General features: G+C 37.0%; 1 protein-coding gene across 3 annotated transcripts in view; it reads left to right on the forward strand.

The window, feature by feature from the left end:
• Window positions 1–3810: 3810 nt before the first annotated feature.
• The window catches only part of PTPN4 (protein tyrosine phosphatase non-receptor type 4), a 113552-nt gene continuing 93308 nt past the window's right edge, over window positions 3811–24054 (forward strand). Inside the window, exons 1-2 of one of the 3 annotated variants that reach the window (XM_081937942.1) lie at window positions 3811–3848; window positions 4406–4673. The gene's annotated coding sequence lies outside the window, so the exon portion shown is untranslated. Of the gene's footprint in view, window positions 3849–3957; window positions 4674–24054 lie in introns of those variants that run through there. The other 2 variants (XM_081937941.1, XM_081937943.1) reach the window with 2 other exon arrangements.

Genomic DNA, 24054 nt, shown 5'->3' on the forward strand with positions numbered 1-24054 from the left:
AATAGATACAATTGCTTTAATGAGTTGCATTTGCACCTGAATAACCTGTTCCAATAGGAAGTGCAGCTAGGGCACTAACAGCCTTATCATTTAATTTGATTTCTTTATGCAGGGCAGCTATTCTTTTTTCAAATGCTGTTTCGTTTAAACACGTAGAATGCTGGTGAATATACATTTGTAAAAACTAACCCAGTTTCTTGTATTTTTTGTTTTGAAGATTACTGGGTGAATTTGAACAAGGCCACATTTGACCTGTTGTGTACAGAGTTATTAAATTAAGGCTGCTCTCCCTCATTTTTAGTGAGTGCATTAAATGAATCAATAAATGTGGAATTCTTTGTGCCCAGCAGCTACAGTCCTTCCTACAGCATCAATTCCTGCAATGTATTTGACTTACCCAAATGCTGCAGTGGGTACAAAATGCAGTGGCTCATTTGTATACGTTTGAGAGCCATCAGCACCATATAACTCTGGTTTTCTGAGCAGTGCATTGGTTGGCAATAGGTTTCAGGGTACAATTTGAAATGCTTGTTTAAACTTTACACCTTGGTGCTTCAGTATGCACAGAACTGCCTACTTTTGCTAAAGCTTATTGGTCTGGTGTATTCAGCCAAAATGAGGATGCTGACTGAGCATCCTTGCCAGTGAAATCAGAAAAAAATGGGTTAGAACTTGATGTATTTTTCTAGATATGCTCTAGTATTTTGGAACATATCTCCAAGGATCCGGCCTTCCCTAACACCCTTGCAGAACTTTTAATGATGAGAAAGAAGGGAGTTATTATCGAACGCTGGATGTTGCTAGGGATAGGATTTTTTTTAATGTTTCTATGTTTCATGAGTAATTTCTGTAAACTGTCAAGAGACCTTGGAGACTCAGCAGTATAGAAATGATATAAGTAAATAAATAGGTTTTCAAAAACATAAAACTGTGGTGCTAGGAGAAATCATTTACTACCGTATTACAGGAGCTTCCTATGATTGACTGCTCTATTTTCCAATTTTAAAAAAGTTTTATGAAGAAAATGTTAGGGATTTTCCCAATTATTAAAAGATATGATATATAGCTTGCAATCTTCAAGAACCTTTTAAGCAACCCATAACCTTTTAAATGACTCATGTATCACATCCATAGTTCTAATGTTAATATTAACACAAGCAGCATGGATAATTCTCTAATTCCCTATAAATACCCTGTAAAACTGGTGGGTTTTTAAAATAAAATTAGAAATAATAGTTTTCAAAATGGTTTGGGGTCTTCAGTTGGCATAGGACACGGCTGCCAACATTTTTTTTAAAAAAAAAACCCTGTTCATAGCTTCACTGTTTCAAGATCTCCATTAGGTACTGGTCCTCTTCCAAATCCAACAAAGTAAAGAACTTGTGGGTTTTTTTTCTATTCAAAGTTGTCCAGCAGCATTCTGTTTTCTCCCTGTCTTTTCCCCTTAAACCATTACAATCTGCACCATCTATGTCTGCAATTCTTCATTACACAGAGTTTTTATGCACAATTTTCCCGCTTTGATCTACCTCTTTCTGCATACTGGACAGGTTTTTTGTCCAGCTGCCTCTACCTATCATTGAAGTAATTACCAGGGGGAAATTAACTTTGGGATGTTAATTTTATTGGCAATTGTCTTTAGAACCTTAAGGACCTTTATGGGGCAGAGAGAGGACTCCAAACATTTTCATCTCCCATTTTCTCACTCCACGCCCCCGCCCCCATTACATCAGAAAATCCTTTAAGAGAAAAACAGATACACTGCACAATATCTTTTGATTCAGAGCTACAAATCTTCCATCTGAGGATTTGTAGAGTAGCCAAAAATTCATTAGTGATAAGACACCAGGAGTGCCCCGAAGCAATGACTACCATGAAGTCAATTTATTTTTGCCTTTCCCACTGAGGTGCATATGTACCATATGTATATTATTAGGCGTATGAAGAAATGAAGGGAAAGAAGGGTTATCCCTTATTATGGAAAAAGACTCTGCATCCATATGACAAATTGTGAGTGTGTACATCCATGAATGGAAAAAGACATTGTATTTATGTCTGTGAAAGGAATCTTTGCTCTCATCTATGTAAGAAAAGAGCAGAAGGAAAGGCTGCATGTATTGGGCGGGTGCCCTCATTGCTCAGTTTTGCATACACAAAAATGATCCCCTGAAGACTTAATTTATGTGTCTTGGGGCTAATCCTATAAGTATCTACTCAAACAAGACACAGGTTTTAATACATAAAAAGCTTCAGAATTCTAAACAATTTAAAGACTATAGGACTGCATCATGAAGTGTTTACTTCTATACTGTTGTGTTACATTATATATCTATATTATATATATTTACATATATAAATATGCATATTTTAAACAAGAAGATAAAACTAACACAGGAACAAAAGAGAAAAAGAAAGAAAACACATAATAAACAGTAGAAAAAGTTGAAGAAACAGAAAAGCCAAATATAAAGAAGTCGCTTCCTACAATCTTCACAGCAGATTATACAAATATACAGGCAGTCCACAACTTACAACAGTTCATTTAGTGACCGTTCAAAGTTACAACGGCACTCAAAAAAGTGACTGTTTTTCACAATTATGATGGTTGCAGCATCCCCATGGCCACAGGATCAACATTTGGATGATTGATAACTGGTTCATATTTATGAGAGTTGCCGTGTTTTGGGGGGTCATGTGATCAGCTTTTGCAAGCAAAGTCAATATGGAAGCCAGATCCACTTAAGAACCGTATTACTAATTTAATAACTGCAATGACTCACTTACGTTTGTCAGGAAAGTTTATAAAATAGGGCAGAACTCATTTAGCAAATATCTCACTTAGCAACATAAATTTTGGGCGCAATTGTATTTATAACTAGAGGTCTACCTGTATTTCAACTTCTCTCTCCCAACGTACATTGCATAATTTTTATTTCTATAATCTTCTAAACGCTCTAATCATCAAAACCATACATCACAATTTCCTTTTTTAAATTTTTATGCAAAAAGTCTGTAAGAAGTTTCCAGTCATCAATAAACGTAGGTAATATCTTTAATCAAAGAATGTATTCCTTTCAAAAAATCTTGCTACTTCAACCAGCGGGTAGAATCGGATCTTTCCATTTCTGTGCCTGTAATAATCTTGCTGCGGTAATCATATATTAAAATAACCTTCCATGGCTTTTTAAAAATTGTTTATCCATTAGTCCTGAAAGGAAATGATCATGGGAATATAAAATAACTTTAGAAAATTGAATTCAAATACATATTCTTAATACAGTGGATTTGAAAGACCAGTACTGAGTTGAAGCCGGAACTTTATTTTTTAGAATTAATGGATATATTTAAATTGCTTTTCCTAATTTTTAGACATCTATTTGGAACCCCCACCCCCTCATCCAATAATGAAACGAACAACATACGTTACACAGATACGATACAGGGATCTACACATATACACATTTTCGAAGAGTCGCCCCCTCTTCAGACATACCAGCAGGTGTCACTTCTGCTCTGTAATACAAGCACCTTCAATCTCCCTTTTCCTTATTATTTTTCCCCAACGGTCTCCCCAAATGTTACAACCCCACAAAACCATCCCGAGCAGCCCGAATCGTAATTCGGGCCTGGACCGAGGGAAAAGCTTTTTTTTTTTTTTTTGCTTAAAAGTTCTTCAGACAAGAACAGACGTGCTGGCCAACCAATGGGCCGGCAAGAGAAAAGAAAAAAGGCGGAGCTTCAGGTAAGCAACATCCAATCTCCGCGGCAGACCCATAGCCAAAGCAACCACCAGGCCCAGCGAAAGAAGGCGCGTCCTGCGGGAAAGGGGAAAAAAGAGAGGAGAGGAGGTAGAAATTCGGGAGCTCTCGCGAGAGCTCCCCCCCCCCCCGGACCGGTCCGCTCGCGACTGGGTGACTGCGCAGCTGCCATGTTGGTTGCTATGCTGCTGCCTGTCTGAGGGCAGGCGGGAGAAAAAAAGGAAGGAGGGAGGCTGGCTCTGGGGAGGGGAGGAAGACGGAGGAGGAGGCGGCGGCAGCACCAGCACCCGCGATTGCTGCCAATCCTCGTCCCCCCCCCCTTCCCAATCTTCTTTCCTCAGCGCAGACAGGCATTGCCCTGCTGGATAGCTACCGCCTCCCCCCACCTCCCTCACCCTCTGGCTCCAGGCGAAGGAAGCGAGAGAAGAAATCCTCCTTGGGGGGTGGGTGGGGTAAGAGGGGGGTGCTTTTTCCCTCAGAGAGGCGACGACCGAACCCTCCCCCCCTCCAACCTTCTTCGCTCGGTCGTCCGTCAATTCCCCCCCCCCCCTTGGCTGGGGAAGCGGGAAGACCCGGTCGCCTTCCGCGTCTCCTCTTCAAGCCCCCCTCTCCTTCCCGCCCTCCATCCTCGCCTTTTCTGTTTGCAGGAGGAATGTGGGGGGGCCCTGAGTTGAGAGTGGGGCGCTGGGGGCAACGGCTGCGGGAGACCCCCCTTCCTTTCGGCCTGCTGCTGCGTGGAGGCACAAGAACTAAATTGAACTGAGCAGAGGGCTTGAACTCGCCCTTTTTGGGGGGGGAATACCCCCCTCTTCCTCCTCCCCTCCACTTTTTTTTAAAAACCTTTACGGCTTTTGAGTTGGTTGGTTTTGCTTCGTTTGCCGTTCTCTGGAAGGACGAGGCTTGTTATATATGACGGTAAGGAAATCTTTTTCTTTCCTTTTATATATGTATGTATGTATGTATGTATGTATGTATGTGTATATATATATATGTGTGTGTGTGTGTGTGTGTGTGTGTGTGTGTGTATAGTGTGTGTGTATATATATATATATATGAAACTTGTCAGGTTAACGTGGGAGAAACTCCCCACCGCTTTCCCCTCTTTTCCCTAACCGCTCCGAATATCATTACGTCGTTTCTCTATACTAGTCAAAGGTTAAAAGAGAGAGGAAGCCTCCAAATCGCCTCTCTGCGGATTGCTCCGGTCTTGAGTGTGAATTGTGGGTTGACCCCCAACATATAGGCAACTGTGTGGGACAACTCAGAAGGTGCTTAGTGTTGGTTGATGGCTTGGAAGTGGCTGGATCGACTTTGCTCTCAATCTCTCTCTCTCTCGCCTTGGGGTCCGACGATTTTGAATTTTCTGAACCCCCCTCCCGAGGAACACAACGTCCCTTCAAAGAACACCCCCATTCCCCGTCCGATTAGTTATCCGAATTGCTCCAGAAACAGTGGGAGAGTGAATAAGCTGGTATCTTGTCTGCTGGCAAAAGACGGCGAAAGATTCCCCTGACTTTTTAAAAAATTATTTTATTCTTCCTTTCCTTATTTTGTGAAGCTGTGCCACGGCGATAGCAGAGTGACTGACATACTCAAAAATTATATGCGTTTCGAAAATCCAATGGCTGTCCTGAAAGCGTGCTGTGTTGCGTTGCGTCCTATTATATTAGTCGGAGGAGCAGCAGCAGCAAGGATTACGTTATTCTTTAAAGGGAGTGAAGAAACGACAAAAAAATTGGGTTGCCTGAAGGCATGCTGGGGGCCCCCAATTGAATTACTTAGTTGCAGAGATAAAAGAATATTTGGAAAATAAGTAGCAAGGGCTTGGAAACGGTTTATAACATAAAAACGGAATGTATTTTTCCAGAGCGAAATTAATAGATAAAATGTTATGTTTAATTTTTTTTGAAAAGGCCCCCTAGCCTTTTACCTTAAAGCTATAGCTACTCTGAGAGTTAAAAATGAAACTAGAGTTATATTACTTTACCTGTTCAAGAGATGCATATCTATATATTGAGTTACCTCTGTAAGGATTTGATGGGCCAATATCACAATCTCAGAGCAGCCACTTCTGCACCGGCATGGGTAATGTAGCATAGTAAAATGTTGATAAATCATAAAGATGTTTTTAGGAAGACCCTTTGCAGTTTTGTTTTACAATTCTGTAGTAAATCTTTGGGAAGAGGAAAATATGATAGTCTATCTGAATACCTCATGTAAAACTGCCTTTTCTCTTTTTCTCATAGGAAAAAAAAATGTATTAAGCTAGAAGCTGAAGTTCAGAATGCCATTCAGAAAAATAGAAAGGAATAGTGATAGTACATGTTATGTAGGAATACCAATGTGCAACTTTAAAATATGAAGAGTCTTAAATACTAAGATTAAACTAGACCACTCTACTGATATATTAACTTATTTCTGTTTATGTATTAATGTAGAAAATTGTTTCTTGCTTATCAAGGATTGCTATCTCGATTCTTTCTATGCCTAGTATAGCGTATTTTTCGGAGTATAAGATGCACCGGAGTATATAAGATGCACCAAGGTTTTGAAGAGGCAATTTTTTTAAAAAAAGTAGGTAGGTAGATAGAGGGAGAGAAAGAGAGAGAAATACAGTAGGTAGGTAGGGAGAGTGTGTGGGTAGATAGAGAGATAGAGAAAAATAGAAAGAGAGAGAGAAATACAGTAGATAGATAGGGAGAGAGAAGGAGAGTAGGTAGGGAGGGAGAAGGAGAGAGAGAGAGAAATACAGTAGGTAGGTAGGGAGAGAGAGTAGGTAGGTAGGTAGATGTTTCCAGGTGTATTTATCCATGTGCTGGAGAAGGAAATTGCTGGCAATCTGCAGCACCTAAGACTTTGTTTCTTCTGGTACAGCACTTGATCAATGTAATTCTCATCAATCAGTTAAAGAGCTTTCACAAAAACGGGCCTGGTTTTTTTTTTTTAAAAAGGCATGAATAGCCTTGAGGGGCTTGCATGGTAGGGGTGGAGGGCAAAAAGGAGCAAAAACCAGCCTGTTTTTTGTGAAAAACGGGCCCGTTTTTTGTCAAAAAAATAGCATGCATAGCCTTATGGAGGCTTATAGAGTACTGCTGGGGGTTGGGGGGGGGCAAAAAACCGGCTGTTTTTTTCTCATTTCTGCCCCCCCCCAGCCCCCAGGAGCTCTCTGAAATCCTCTATAAGGACCATTTTGGTGAAGGGGCGGGGCTATGGGAGGCAAAAAATGCTGTATTCTATGTATAAGACGCACCCAGATTTTCAGCCTCTTTTTTGAAGAAAAAGGGTGTGTCTTATACTCCGAAAAATAAGGTACTTCTGAATGTATTCCATGGTATGTTGTCACTTGAAAGGAAAAATAATTATATGTGGGCTATCATTTTAAATTTAGATATTGCTAATATCAAAATGATATACTCATGTGAAAGTAATAGTCATTTGTAAAAGTAGTATAATTAGAATTTTAGAAACAAATTAGTAAAACAGTGTAACTTCAGTATCAGCTTTCTGATTTAAATCTTCAGTGTATTATACCAGGAAGTCAATCAATGATACCCATCAGATGTTTTGGACCACAGTTCTCAAACTCCTTGGTCATATTTGGATGTTGATGGAGGTTGTATTCCCCTAAAATAGAAAACACGTGAAGTTACTTACTGCAATTTAGTTGTGCACAACTTTTTATAATATAAATTAACTTTGGTATGTGATATAGCTTTATTAATATGATCACATTATATAAAGATATGTTTATGTTTATTTGATTTTTATCTCACCTTTATTACTTTATAAAAAACTCAAGGTGGCGAACATGCATAATACTCCTTCCTCTTATTTCTCCCAGCAACAATAACCCTTTGAGATGTGTTGGGATGAGAATAAATGACTGGCCCAAGGACACCCAGTTTCATGCCTAAGGCAGGATTAGAATTCACAGTCTCTTCATTTCTAGGCCAGCACTTTAAGCACTATATCAAACTGCTGTAAATTAACCCTATAATAATTTTTGCTGGGCTCTGCATAGATCTGGATTCAAAATGTACAATATGTCTCAGTGCATACAAATCGGCATGCAAGAAGCAACTATTGAGAACACTTTAAAGCAGTTATGTCTTTTCCTGGGTTCGTGCAATTGCTTTCTTCAATTGTAGATAAACCCAGGAAAAGACATAGGTTTAAAAAGTTTCTGCTACATGTGAATTAATGGATATCCCTGATTTGCATTTTTCCTTTTGAATTCAGATAACTGCACAGCTCTTACACTTGTATTCATTCTTTTTAATTTTATATTTAATACAATTTTTCCCCAATACACTTTATGGAATAAATTCAAAGTATACATTGTACCAGTCATTTTAATGATAAAACATGTTTAGGATGTTTCATTGGAAGCGGCATTACAAATTGTATGCTTTAAAGGAAGTCACTAAGTTAAATGATGCTTTTTGAATTATCTCAGTGAGTGGCAGAAATCTAGCTGTCCTTGAGTGATCTTGGAAGCTAAGCAGAGTTGATTCTTAATATGTGGATGGCTGCTCTGATTATTTCACAGCTGATGACAAGATTGACATTTTAAAAAAAATTCTTAGAAGAAGAAATGATAGATCACTTCCTTAAAGTTGCCAAGAAAACTATATGAATAGAGTTACAGAATGGAGTTTGACTTAACAATGTATTCTACTTGTTTTAACTCTTGATTTTATTTTGGTTAAAGGTATTTTTGGCCTGTTAAGCAATTAATATTTGGGAAAGATTTGTTGTACAAATGCATTATCATGTTCTGCTTTTATTGAAGATATACTATAAACCTACTGAAATTAGACCTTTTGATGTTTTGCTAAGAATCAGGGATATATTCAGTTCAATTAAAAGCGATCCACATGTGCAAACAGGTTTCTTTGCATCCTGTTATGTAGTATGGGTTGTCACATCTGCTTAATTGAGTGGTTGTGGTGGTCTATTATCTCTGTTATTCTGTAAATCTGCTCAGTTTTCTCCTGTACTAGAGCTGGGAAAGGTAACAGCAAAAACCATTGGATTGGATGAAAAGGGGGGTGTCAGTGTCAGGTTACCTGTTTAGAACTACTTCATTTATATGATAACAAGTCAATGAAAAGACATGGAAATGAACTGCTTTTACCTTGTGGATTTAGGCTACTCTCACTATGACATTAAATGATGAGAAGTATTTGTTTAAAGAATGCTATGGGTTTAAAGCCAAATTGAAGACCTTTTAGAAATATTGCTAGTAACAAGCACTTTTATTTGCAATTTAATTGGGGTCCAATCTTTTCTAACCTCTAATTTCGGGAAAAAACCATTTCTTTAGAGCAGTGGTTCTCAACCTGTGGGTCGCGACCCCTTTGGGGGTTGAACGACCTTTTCACAGGGGTTGCCTAAGACCATCGGAACTCTTTAACTCTTTAGACTCTAAAGCGTGCTGTGTCGCTCTCGCACACACACACTCACAAATACACACGCAGGCGCACAGGTAGGAAAGTAGGAGGAGAAACGCAAACGTAAAAAAAGGGGGTCTATATGTGTGGAGGGGAGAAATTGGGTTCTGGTTATTGGGTTCGAAGCCAATCAGCCAAGGGGTGGGGTTTTGGCAGGATGGAGCGTTGATTGGTGGTCATCACAACATGAGGAACTATATTAAAGGGTCGCAGCATTAGTAAGATTGAGAACTGCTGCTTTAGAGTTATTCTGTAAATATCTTTTTTTTCAAAAGTTAAAGGATGCATTTGTATTTTGTATATATTTCTTTTTACATCTATGTTTTTGGGACTGCAGTAACCAAATTATGTGATGCTGCAAAATATTACATGGATTACACAGAATTTAAAAAGTCTGTTTTCCCTTTTCTAGTTCCTATTTCTTGTAGATCTAGAAAATTTTAGAGATTCAGTTTAAGAAGTTGAATCATCACTCTGTGTGTGATTCAAAACATAATTTACTAGTTTTAAGAATCTGAATATGACAATAACTTTATTTGACCTGGATATATTTCAAAAAGATACTGGAAGGATTAAATATTGCAAAAACTCTTCAGGATTTATAGCAATCTGTCCTTCCGGATTATTGTAGAATTTTTAAGATAGTCTGATCTTGAGTAGGGGATATGTTGCCTGCATTATGTTAAAACTAGACTTCAACAGAACTGTATCACACAACTAAACCTGTAAACCACTTTCTCAGAAAATGGCATAATCTTGTGCCTTCCTAGGTTGTTTGTTACTTACTCATGTGGCTCAAGAGAAAAGAATAGAAGAAAATGGGGAAAATGTGTACAATATTATTGCATTACATGGTTGAGTTATATTGCTATCACTATTTTGGATTGGATTGAAATTTGGAGTAAATGAATGTGTTTAAAATGTTTGTCATCTAAAGTTTCGTTTCATTGACTTCTGTAGATTTAAATACTTCAAAACACAAACAAAATTGCTTTCCATAATATGTATTCATTGGGCATTGTTCTAGCATTTAGGTATATAGATTCTGAATACATATGACATGATTTGTTTCTTTTGTTGCCTGAAGAAAAAAAAAGGGGGTGGGTGGGAATCTTGTCCTTTCTCAACCATTGAAATACGTAGTATTGGCAAGTACTACTCCAGTTAGATTTGGTATGCATCCTCTCCTTAGGAGAAAACTAGCAGTCTGCTTCTGCTATAAACATTTACCATATTTTTCGGAGTATAAGACACACCTTTTTCCCTCAAAAAAGAGGGTGAAAATCTGGGTGTATCTTATACACTGAATACAGCATATTTAACCACCAGAAACCCCGCCCACTTTGCAAAAATGGCCGTGCATAGCCTTTAGAAGGCTTCCAGAGTGCTCGTGGAGGCGGGGGGGGGGGGATGAATGTAAAATGGTCCGTTTATATAAAAATGGGCCATCTATAAGCCGCCTAAAGGTTATGCATGCCCTTTTTTTGACAAAAAATGGGCCCGTTTTTGGGAAGTTTGCAGAGTGCAAAAACTTTTTTTTTTTTAATTTGCCTTTTCAAAATCTTGGTGCGTCTTATACTCCGGTGCATGTTATACTCCGGAAAATATGGTAATCACCCAAATGTGTTTTGTATGTACAAGGAAGCTAGAACTTGCTGCAATTTCCTATTATAGTGGCAAGCCAGTAAATGGAATTGCCACACCTAAACTCAATTAAAGTTAATTATAAAGTACTGGGTTTCTTTTTTTTTAATTTTATGTACATTGAATCCAATGATAATCCTCATACCATTGAGTTTTTCCTACAGTTGCTATGGGCTTGTTTTCTGGTAACTTGGGGTCAAGATTTCTCTGTAGTCACTCTGAATTTCTGGAAATCATTATGTGCTGTATTGAGGGGATTTGGCCTTTTTGCAACTTTCTAGAACGTCCATATAAGATATTGTTTTAAATACATTTTAGTTGTTGATTATTTTATTTCTAATTTTAACTTTAATGTATCTAATTTTAACTTTGTGATTTTTAGTGTATACTACAGAATGATTTTGATACATACTGTACAGGTAGTTCTCAACATATGACCACAATTGAGACCAAAATTTCTGCTGCTAAGCAAGACAGTTGTTGAGTTTTGTCCCATTTTATGATCTTTCCTGCCACAGTTGGTAAGTGAATCACTGCAGTTGTTTAGCAACAAGCTTGTTAAATGAATCTGGCTTCCTTGTTGAATTTGCTTGTTAGAAGATTGCAAAAGGTGATCACATGAGCCAAGATACTGCAACCCTCATAAACAACTTGCCAACCATCTGAATTTTGATGATGTAATCATGGGGATTTGGCAGTGGTCATAAGTGTGAAAAACAGTCATATGACACTTTTTCAGTGCCGTTGTAACATAATGGTCATTAAATGAATGGTTATAAGCTAAAGACTAACTGTAGTATATTACATTTAACAAACATGTACAATTTAATTCTTTATTGGATTTTTCCTTGGTAGCAATGCATCCATGTATTTTTTTAACAGGTAACTTATTGATCTTTTGATCTACAATTCTACTGCACATGCAGTTAACATTAAGGTAATATATAGGATCACATCTACAAAAATAACCTTTTCATTCTTCTAGCACAGAGAAATTATGTTCCCCTTTTTCCATTAAGCTGCTGTTTTATATGCTGGTTGGGGAATAATATAGTTAATGGGAATGGTATAAAGAGAAACATGAAGGATTCAGTCCTCTTCAGTAATGTCTGTTGCGTTGATGTTACTGGATAATCAAATCTCTCTTCTAATGATCCCATTTTATTTTACTCTTTTGCTGCTGTATTAGGATTATAGTCAGCACAAAAGATATAGCACAAAAGTCCTTTATGGATTGCATAAATCCTTTGACTTGACCATCCTTTTGCTTACAGGTGAATGCAGAGAAACTGTTTTAATGTCACAACTATCACTAATAGTGGGCTATTGAAAAGGACTTGGTATTAAAAATTAATCTGCATCAAAGGTTGAAAAGAAGGCAAGTTTCCTTTCTAATAGGGAGGAGGCTTTGCAGAATTTTGATTTTGAATTACTGAGTTGAATTTTTGCAGTTAGGAGTGCTATGATAAATAGTTAAGAAAAATGGCTGTATCTGATATTAGCAAGATACTACTGTGATTTTGAAAAGTAGCATGTCTAGAAGAAAGCTTGTATATATTGAACTTATTTGTACAGTATGTACATTTTACCGATTTGTTAAAGAAGTAATCAAATATCTTCCTAAATATTACTGATTTGTGTTCCTTTTTTTATCTTGGGTCCTTTTATTTTCAAATTGACTAATCATAACCTTTCAGTATGACTGTCTGTGCCACCTATTATCCACACTATAAACATTAGTGAACAAGCAAATCTTTCTTTGGAATCTAACAACTGTTCTTTCTTTTGTGCCATGTGCATTCTGGTACCATCACTGCTTGTAAAGTAATAGAAAGCCAGCAATCATACTGCTTTTAACCAAACTGTTATAACGTAATTATGTATAGAAGAATAATGTTGCAAATAAGCAAATGGAAACCAATGTATAACAGTGAATGGTAAGGGTAAGAAATTACAACTAAATCAGTTGTTTGATGAGATGAGCAGCTATATAAATTTGAAGAATAAAAAACAAAAATTTTGGCTCATAAGTCAGCTGTTGCCTGTTTCTTGACTAAATTTGATGACATCATAACTACAGTAGTGTTTTCTGAAGTACTAATCGTGTCATTGATTCTAGTGGTCAATGAGAATAGCAAATGTAATGTGCCAAGACTGTATGTCTCAGTAACTCTTAACAGCTTTAAAGAAGTGGTATATAGATTGTTTGATTGGTTAACAATTATTGCTGAATTAAATATTAAAATGTGAAAAAATGTTTTCAAAAATTAAATATTCATCAGAACTGAGTGTCAGTGTTTAGAAGTGTGCAGTGTTTGTCTCCAAAGTAGGAGGGATACTTCAGATTTGGTGTTGGCCCACCTGCTGAACCTGTCTGTGGTTCTCTTTCCCCCCAAAAGTACAGGAATCTCTTTTTTGGACTCTTTTGATAGCTATGTGATTATAGAAAAATCTTTGCTTTTGAATTAAAGAGGCACCTATTAGCTTATTATAGAACAATGCAGGTAGTCATTGACTTACAACCATTTGTTTTGTGACTGTTTGAAGTTACAAAGGCACTGAAAAAAAATGACAGGTTTTCACACTTATGGCCATTTCAGCATCTCCAGAATCACATGATAAAAATTCGGGCAGTTAGCAACTGGCATGTATTTATGATAGCTGTGCTGTCCTGGGGTCATGTGATCACTATTTGTAACCTTCCTGGCTGGCTTCCAACAAGTAAAATCAATGAGGGACACCAGGTTTGCATGATTAACCTAACAACTGTGGCAAAAAGGTTGTAAAATTGGGCAAAACTCACTTAACAGCTGTCTTGCTTAGAAATGGAAACTTTGGACTCAGGGATGGTCATAAGTCGAGGACTTCCTGTAATATAATCCATCTAAGTCAGGGGTGTCAAACTGAATTTCATTGATGAACGCATCAGGGTTGTGTTTGACCTCGGGGGCCTGTGGTAGGTGTGGCCAGCTCGACGTCACTCGTGTTGGGGGGCCCTATGGTGGCCCGAGCACTCTGCCAGCGAAAATGGGCTCCCGACCTCCATTTTCAGCTGCAACTGCTCTTGCAACCCTCTACCACTGAAAATGCAACTTAGGAGGGCTGCGAACGGCCCTCCCGATCTCCATTTTTGCTGGCAGAGGTACTGCAGGCTGGTCTTTTGCGGTTTCCAGGGTAGCCCTGCAGGGCAGATTTAAGCACCTTGCAGGCTGGATCTGTCCCCTAGGCCTTGAGTTTGACACCCATAAGTGTTCCTCATTACATCTCATATTAATGATAAAGGAATTCAGCACTACCTTACAATTAATAATGCTTGGGTGAACAATTTTTTCTGTTGATATTCAGTGTCACGTTATTCCTCTTTTTGTGAACTCAGGAATGGGGAAGCTACAGTACAGTATTTCATAGCTGCTGACTTTCAACATAGCGCAGTTCTTCATTTGTAAGATGCTCCAATCCATTGACTAGTTCACACTTCACACTAAACCATAATGTGGCCTATCATATTATGTAAGTCCAACCAATTTCATTTTATTTGACAAGCAATTTTGCAATAAATAATACCTTTGAATAGGCCAGTCACTGGATTCAATCCAGATTACTTATGGGTGATTTTAAAGTATGCCACTGGATACTTCTTCAATCAAAGAAGAGGGAAAAACAATTTTAGTATGAAAGGTTGCTCTAATTTTTTTTCCAGAAAGTTGAAGATTTTTACAAAGTAACATACTGTAAGTAGATGTTGCTGCAGGCTGAATGTATTATGAAAATCATCCCTTCCCCCTTTACCTTATTTCATTTCAAGCTTTTGCTTAATAGATTTCATTTCATTTTGTTTCACTCTCCTGAAATCTCTTGCCATCTGGAGATGTGGGGATTTATTCTAGGACCTTTTGCATTATATACATTGAATAGGACTACAATGTTTTTGTCAGCCTCAGCTGGAACAAACATTAGCTAAAACACCTGATATACACATCTGCTCAAATGCTTTTCATGGGACTGTACAAGGATATCAAAGGGCTTAGTTGTCCCTTCCCCAATAAAGAACAATCCTCAGATTCCTAGTCTATATTTTAACATCAAAGCCATTCAAGAAACCACTGTGTGAGGCACACCTCGAAATTATGACACAATCTTTCTTCAGAATCAAATGTGGAAAAAGGTGGAAAGTCTCCTCCTGTTCCCATGTTAATTTCTCAATAGCTCTTGCTTTTGGTAAGGGTGGAGAAGTGAATGGGAATTCTCTTGGAAGGTGAATGCTTTTTTTCTTACATTCAAAATAATCCTAACCCTCTGAGAAGTCAGAAATTGTCCTGCAAGAAAAACATTGACTTCAAACAGTTTGGGAATGGGAGGGTTAAAGATGAGAATGCAGTAATGATTTCCCATTTTCACTCATAAATCTCCTGCTTACCAAAAACAAAAAAAAAAGGTAAAGCATTTTTGGCCATTCTTTCTGATAGTATCACCAAAAATACCTAATAGTTTACTAAGACTTTCTTTCATGGAATGTAACGCATAGTAAGTAATTGACTAAAAGAATGGACAAGTGTGGATAAATGGTGGCATATTCCGCAAGTACAAGTGCTATGTAATAGTTTTGTCTCTTGTGAAAGTTTTACTAATATGCTTGCTGATGATTTAAAATCTTTGGTTGCACAGTGCCTTTCCACGTATACATAAATTACTAATTTCCCTAGCAAGATGTTAAACCAGTGGAAAAAAGGAGGTGCAGAGCATGGTATAAAATTTTATAACCCAAATGTAAATATTCTCATACATTTATTCTTAAGCATGTTACTCAACCACTTTGCTTTCTTGTCTTGGCTTGTGTGTGCTGTAAAAGAATTTTATCCATTGTGCTGGTTTTTTAAAATGCTCATGGATATCTGGCAGACAAAGAGGTAGAATGCATCAAAGTATAAGAATTAGCATTTGCTATATTGTGCACCATAATTTTGCTCAAATTAAAAGCTCTTCTTAGTACTGAAGATGTCATTCAGCTTCAACACAATGTAATACATCTAACTTTGCTTCTGATGTTAGGCAGATCCTTTTCATTTTGGACAAGATATTGATGGTCTGTTTAAACCCATAATAAAAATACCAACTATTGCAGGTTTGGAAGTTGGAGACAGGATCCACAACTAGAATAATCATGCAGCACGATGGTAAATGTATGAGTAAAGATGAAGAGGTTTTGGCAGGAAAATATGTGAGTGGTTTTAATGGGAAGAAATCTTGCCATCTGGCAAGATGGCGACAGGAAGCCACAACAGAGGAATGAAAGAGCCACATGCATAGTATAGTATAAGCAGTCCTTATGAGCACAATTGAGCCCAAAATTGCCATTACTAAACAAGGCAGTTAGTTAGATAAGTTTCCCCCCATTTTATGACCTTTTTTCCATTGTTAAACAAATCACTGTAGTTGTTAAATGAATCATGAGGTCATTAAGTGAATCTGATTTCTCCCATTGACTTTGCTTATTGGAAGCTGGCTGAGAAATTACAAATGGTGATCACATGACCTCAGGACAGTGCAAGTGTTATAAATACATGCCAGTTGCCAAGTGCCCAAATTTTGATCAGGTTATCATGGGGATGCTGCAACAGTAGTAAGTGTGAAAACTGATCATAAGTTACTTTCTTGTAATTTTGAGTGGTCACTAAACAAATGGTTATAAGTTGAGGATTATACATAATGTCATTTGAGGGGTGGAAATCTGCTTACCGTATTTTTCGGTGTATAAGACACACCAGAGTATAAGACGCACCAAGGTTTTGAAGAGGCAATTTTTTTTTTAAAGTAGGTAGGTAGATAGAGGGATAGACTGGGAGAGAAAGAGAGAGAAATACAGTAGATAGGTAGGGAGAGAGAGATAGTAGGTAGGTAGATAGATAGATAGAGAGAGAGAGAGAGAGAGAGAGAGAGAGAAATACAGTAGGTAGGTAGGGGGAGAGAGAATGTGTGTAGGTAGGTAGGTAGATAGAGGGATAGAGAGAGAGAAATAGAAAGAGAGAAATATAATTGATTGGTAGGGAGAGAGAGTAGGTAGGTACGTAGGTAGATAGAGGGTGAGATAAATACAGTAGATAGAGAGAGAGTAGATGTTTCCAGGTGTATTTATCCATGTGCTGGAAAAGGAAATCGCTGACAATCTGCAGCACCTTTGTTTTTGCTGGCACAGCACTTCATCAATGTAATTCTCATCAATCAGTTAAAGAACTTTTCAAAAGGGGAAAAAAAGGTTTTTTCGTGAAAACGGGCCCATTTCAGCCCCCCCCCCAAAAGGCATGAATAGCCTTTGGGTGGCTTGCAGATTGCTCCTGGGGAATTCCCCCCAAAGATGAGCAAAAACCGGCCCGTTTTTCGTGAAAATGGGCCCGTTTTTTGTCAAAAAAATTGCATGCATAGCCTTATGGAGGCTTATAGAGTGCCTTGTGGAGGCACTCAAAAAAATACGGTAGATTCACAGAAGAGGTACAGGAATTTTGGAATTGTGCTCTTTAAATTCTGAGATTTTTAAAAAGTTTCTAGATACTGTGTTTTGAGACACTATTATTTTTGAAGACGTGATTGCACCAACCCAATTTTAAACAACTAAGTGTAGTAATTTTGGCCTAGAAAATACGCCCAGTAAAATTAGTTGGCTATCAGTTCAGTTATTTAGAAGGCCGCATATATGTCAGTTATGTTTATGGTGAGACTTAATTAATTGAAAGGGGGAAGGTAGAATTTAAAAGAATGGAAAGCTAGAATAAAGATTAGTAAGAAAAGGATACAATTAAGGAGCAAAGGCAAATTCACTTAACATAATATGAAAGTTGAGAGGTGTATGCAAAAAGCAAAAAAAGAATAGATTTTTTAAAATATGTCCCCTAAAGCACTAATTTTGGAAGTTAATCTCTTTTAACAAGAAGATAGACATATTGGTTATTCCTTCATCTGATATCCTTCCCATTTCAAATAAGGAAAGTTGTCTTACAAATTTACTGAAAGTCATAATTTTCAGATTTTGCAAAGAATTGTTAGATTTAATTTTCAATATAAAAATGGAAATAGCCAGATAGGGTAAAGAACTCTTTTCCCCCCTTTTTTTTCTTTTTGGCTGTAGGGCTTCTCCTTGGCTGAACTGAGCAGTAAATCATAAAACTTTCTGGTTTTACACAGTAAATGTACTGTTTAGGAAAGGGCGCGGTCTATAAATTAAAGTATTATTATTATTATTCTTCTGTGCTAGGGCTTAACAGAACAGTGACAGACATAGTGTAGCGCTTTAAGAAACTTTATTGCATTCATGAAAGAAGTGGATTTTTGATAGTGTGAGAAGTGTTTCTTTTACACATTGCAGCCTTTTCTTCCCATATTTCTCACAAATTAACAAATTGTGCTTTATTTAGTGGCCTTGAAGTGAGAAGTTATTGAGTATTTACATAGCTGCCAACTGTGGTCTGAAACTTGGGTCAACCTATTACCCATAAGTAAAGAGTCAGAACATAAATCCTGTCGTGTAATACATGTCTCCTTGCACACTGTATAATGGGGGAAAAGATGTTCAGGCATTGCATAATAAAGGAAACGGGATACCATTGTTTTAATAAAATCAATTTCTGCAAGTTTTCTCAGTAGCTCTTAAAATATTTTATAATTTATGCAATATGTTTGCATCAGAAGATCCTTATTTCATTTTTCCTGAAATATACGTGTTTCCCCGAAAATAAGACCTATCCTGAAAATAAGCCTGGGTTGATTTTTACACATGCGTCCAATATAAGCCATAACCCAAAATAAGCCCTAGTTAAGATCCCGTCCACTCTGTTGCACCTGGTTGTACGGAGGTGGGGTGAAGTACATGGGTAAAAATCAAGCTAGGGTGAGGATGGGAGGTGGAGCTGCCCCATGTGCCCTGTACCCACTTACCTTTGGACAGTTGCAGCCAGGCCTCACACACCTGACATGTGGCTGAAGGTCCACTTCTGCAGCCAATTGTGTGCATCACCTGGCTTCCGTTTCACTGTCATAGGGCTTCAGGAAAGGCCTCTGCAGCTGAGAAATAAGCTCTGAATTGACATGAGCAGCACCCCTTGGCCTCCATTTTGCTGTCAAAGGCCTTCAGGAAAGTCCTCTGCAGCCAAGAAAAGAGCTCCGGGTTGACATGCGCAACGTCTCCCAGCCTCCATTTTGCCGTCAGAGGTGCCATCAGAGCTCATTTCTCAGCTGTAGAGGCCTTTCCTGAAGGCCTGTGACAGCAAAACAGGGACCAGGGGCACTGCACATGAGCAGCAGCAAGCAACTGCAGAAGTGGTGGGACGGCAGTGGCCACATGGGCTCCTGCTGGGCGGGGCTTTCGGTGGCACTGCCCAAGTTGAGACAGTGGAAGACATCTCCTGAAAATAAGACCTAATGCCTCTTTTGGAGGCAAAAAAAGATTGAAAAGGTCTTATTTTGCGGAAAACACAGTATATGTGTCTGCAGTACACAATTTTTGCAGGATTTACAGGTTCTTGGCATAATCCCATATTCCTGGAAAGGGATTTTACCTGTATTTAGCTCTCCAAAAAATTTTCAGCATTTTGCTACTCATTCTTCTTTTAATCTCCTTTGTCTTTTTAAATAAAAGAATAAAACACATTCTTAACTAGGAGAGAAAGCATTGCATTTTATAGGGCTTTGGCTTTCTGTGAACTTTTCTGTCACCATGAAGTTTATTTGTAGTAATAAATTCAAAATGTAATGATTTTGTGAATAATCAGTAGATTCTAAAGAGTTTCTCACAGAAGTATATCCTACTAGACTTAAATATATACTTAAGGTACAATTCTGCTAATTATTTTAATTGCATGGCTTAAAATTTACTTTCAAGTAAACAACACTAAATCAATAAGACATTCTTCTGAGTACATATTTATGAAATGTAAATATTTGTAATTCACCTTTGGAACAACTTTTTCTTATTTGCCAAGAGGGGCAATGCAATATAAATACTACTAATCTTTGTGCTATTGTTATATTTTTGGCTGTTTTGAATTAAATATGATATTTATCCTGGGTTTTTTTCTTACTGGAAGCTTTCTACTCATTATGGTGTATGAATGAAGAAGAAAGGAGCTCCAATGATAGCAGCTTGTTGTCATAGCAAATTAACTATTTAATCCTAGTTACACTTTTGTTTAATTAGCTTGAATAAATAAATAATTGAGAGAAAGCTTATAATGGGAGAACAATATTCGTAAATACTTATAGCATTTTATAATATTTTTGCATTTAATACAAAATGAAATGCTACCTTATTTTCAAATAACATCTACTGTTATGTGGGTTGTATATATACACACCTATTTCTGTCTATATAAGAGAATTGCCCAATTCATACTTACTACTACCTGCACTACATAATAATACTGTAATCAGTTTTATTCATTGACTGTTGACTCTACTATAATGCCAATTAAAATAAATACCAGGATAAATTGCTGTGATATTAAAGAATATTAATACTGGTAGTACTAACAATTCAATTGTTTTAGACTAAGTGACATTTTGCTAGTGCAGCTGACTTTTCTTGACATTTCTGTCTGCTGTACACATGAAAATGTCTTTTTTTTAAGGTGATGACACTTGTGAGTGGTATTTGGTTGGACATAGGGGAATTTGTTGTAAAAAATGTTGTATTTTAGCTGTTTGTACTTTAAAAATTGGCTATGGAATGTGTGTCTTGATAAATGTTACAGATTTGGTTAGAAATTTTTCACTCCATACATTTTATTGGATTTGAACTAAATTCAGAATTACTTTAAAGCTTTCTATGGCATGGGTTAATGATTGCTTGATCATTTAAAAATTCTCATATATATGGATTAAGTATGTTGTATAAAATGTAGATTTATCTCTGTTATTATTCAGGCATATACCTAGCCCTTCAGGTATGTCAGCTCTTCTTGTATTGTGCTAAAATATTTGCGTGAGTCACTTAATATAGCCATAGAGAACTCAACCAACCTGTTATCAGGCACATATCTATTTTATAGAAATAAAGATGACAATATAATCTGTGTTATTTTTATTCATGTAATGTAAAGATGAAAAATCAGCCAGGGTAATGGAGTTGCAACTTTTGATGGAGAAATTATTTTATCTGTTGTCATGGTTGTGGTTTCTCCTCCTGTTCCTCATGGTTATTCCTTCTTACCATTATATTCTTTTGTGAGAAATCAGTACCCCTCCATTTATCATTGTACATTAAAGTGTGTAGTGTGTAGTATCACCATGTCTAGATCGAAAGAACTCTCTGGGACCTTCAGAAAGAAGGCAACATACTAGAAGCCTGTAAATCTGGAAAATGATTTTAAAAGCTCTGCAGACAATTGGACATCACCTTGCAGAAAAACATCTACAAGTGGGGAAGATTTCAAACACCTGCCATTTTGCCCAGGCCAGATTATCCCAGGAAGTTCAGCCTGACAGCAGAATGCAGGAGGCTGAGAGAAATCTCTGAGAACTCCAAAACTTAATCAGGCAGGCTAAGGTAGCTCTCGCCACAGTGGAAGTCAAAGTGCAGGGGTTTAGAAAAAAGCTGCACAATGCTTCTCCTGCCTTGCTCTGCTCGCTTCAAACTCCTACCACCTGCTTATCTCTCACCCCATCTCTGCCCTTTTGACTGCCCTGAACTGCACTGCTCCCAGCTGATCATTGTCGTCTTTCTCCTCCTGACAATGTGCGCCTAGACTGGCCCTTTGTAAGGCTACTGCATATTTTCAAGAAGATAGCTTTTATATTGTACATTGCCCAGAACTCCTCTCCAAGGGAGGTGGTTGGTTAAGAAATATGTTAAATTAATAAAATTCTAGAGTAAAATAAAAAAAACAGGGAAGGAAAATAGAGTACAAAACAGGTAACTATCTAGTTTTGATTATTTATTTCTGGAACAATATTGGTTATGTGTCACTGAATATGAGAATTACAATCAGAATACCAGATTTGTTACCCCTCAGCTAGAACATAGTTCTGGATAATCTAAATACCTGACTTTTTAATTAGCAGTGGAGGAGGTCCAAGATACAATTTTCATTCTCCACCTTCAAACCAATTCATGCACAGATATTTTAGGTAACCCTATTACTAAAATCTGTTCGAGATTATAAACAAAACAAGCTCATAGTCTAATCAACTTTAACAGTTTCCAAAAGATGGTTAAAATGGGAGATTTTTTTTCTTGGTCTACCAGTTTCCACAAGAAGGATGTTTTTCCATAATTGTTTGTGATTCTTTCACCTATTTGATAAGGGCCAGCCACTTTGCTCAACATAGAATTGGGTTTTACAAATTACTTTAAGATGTGCTTGGTTCTGAAATTATTTTATCAATATTTGCTAATAGAAAAGTTTCTCTAAATATGATTATTTTTTCATTGCTTGTTTTTTCCACTGCAATAGAACAGCTTGAATATTACTACCATATGCTTTGAAAATAAATACAATAGGACCAGATGCCTCAACTGTGTCTGAAACAATGTCATTGCCAGGATTGTCTGATCTTCTATTTTAAATCATTAATAAAAATGTTCAGTTGAAGGTCTTGAAATATCTATGTGGGAAATGATGCTTTTTATTCATTATCTCAGTTTGAGCACAGTGGTGAATCTTAGCTGGATTAAAACATTTTATTAAGTCATACTTTGCTTAAAATATAACCTATTGAGGGAAAAAAACCTTAGTGAAGTGGTTTGTTCATAGTGTTGAAGCATAAAGCATAACGAATAAAGTTGGGTTCATACACTGCACTAAAACAATACTAAACAAACCACATTATGGCTTAATAATATATGTCATACTTGTTTATCTTAATATATAGTTTAGTAAAGCATTTCTGCAAGCTCTGTTGCTAAGGCAATAAGGAGTAAACATTTTCTAAACCCAGAATGTCTGAATAACGTTCAGAAGCAGATCACACAACTATTTCTCTAATTTACTGAAGTATAAGGAGGACCAAACACAACACAATCAGATTTTCAAGATTTTGATATTATAACCAGTGTCAATTAAAGTAACTCCAAACCTTCCTGTGGGTTGTTTATTTCTTAGTCTGGTCTACCTAGAAGAGCCATGCTTGTACAACTAAAATCTCCTTCTTCCAGAAATACAAGCATTGTAAGTTTTCCTGTATCTTGCTAAGATCAAACTTGAAATGGTCCCAACTAATTATCAGGGGACTATTTCCCAAGTAGATTTATGTTAATGTTAACTATATAAGACATATAAGTCATTTAATTGGTTAATTATATAATCAACTTCTCATACTGGTATTAGCATTAGCCACTAAGATCTCCTTGCAATTAATACTTAGACATAAAATAAAGATAAAAATAATTAAAACCCTGATTTAAAAAGCTATGTTTTACAGTTTTTGTATTAAAAGATCTTCAGCTTGTTCAACACAAAGAACTGGAACTCTCATTGATGAATTTGTGGCAAGTGTTGGGAAACCTTTCTGAGGCGATCTCCGCAAACAAAGGGTAGTCATCTAGAAAGAGGCATTGTGAGAAGTAGCATGGAATCCAGCTCATCTATCTAGTGAACAGCCTTTTGTATTTCAGCTGGAAACAAAGTAGCAGCCAGTGCAATGAGTTGTCATTGAGCTGTTCCAGAAACCAACCTGACTGCTGAGTTCTATAGAATTGAACTTTTGGATTAGGGACAGTGGCAGCCCACATAGATGTGTTTCAGTTGTCAATCAGGAAACCACTAACACGTGCATTCCAGGTTTAAAATTATTTCATCAAAGTAATATCATCTAAAAGTGAATAAAAAGAAGCATCTCCCAACTGTATATGTGATATTTTTGAGATTATGATGCCCAATTAAAAACACGGAGATCTACCACCCCTCTGTAATCATGACATCTCTGGCCTATCAAATTCAAGTTTTCAGTTATTCAATCTACTGCTTTCCCAAATAACTACAGATAGACATTCAAGAAAGTCAGATTATTGCTTAAAGATGTTACAGAAAAAATAGATGGCTATTATTTAATTATCTTTTTTGTTATTTTATTTATTTATTTATTTATTTGTCAACAAGTACAAAGAAACAAGTATGAAAACACATGGAAAAATGGCACAAATAAATGGATATAAATAAGCAAAACATAGCCATAAACACATAAAAAGAGTACATATAAATGGGACAGTAGGACAG

This window comes from Natrix helvetica, assembly GCF_964273705.1.
Source record: "Natrix helvetica genome assembly, chromosome: 1".
Classification (NCBI taxonomy): Eukaryota; Metazoa; Chordata; class Lepidosauria; order Squamata; family Natricidae; genus Natrix; species Natrix helvetica.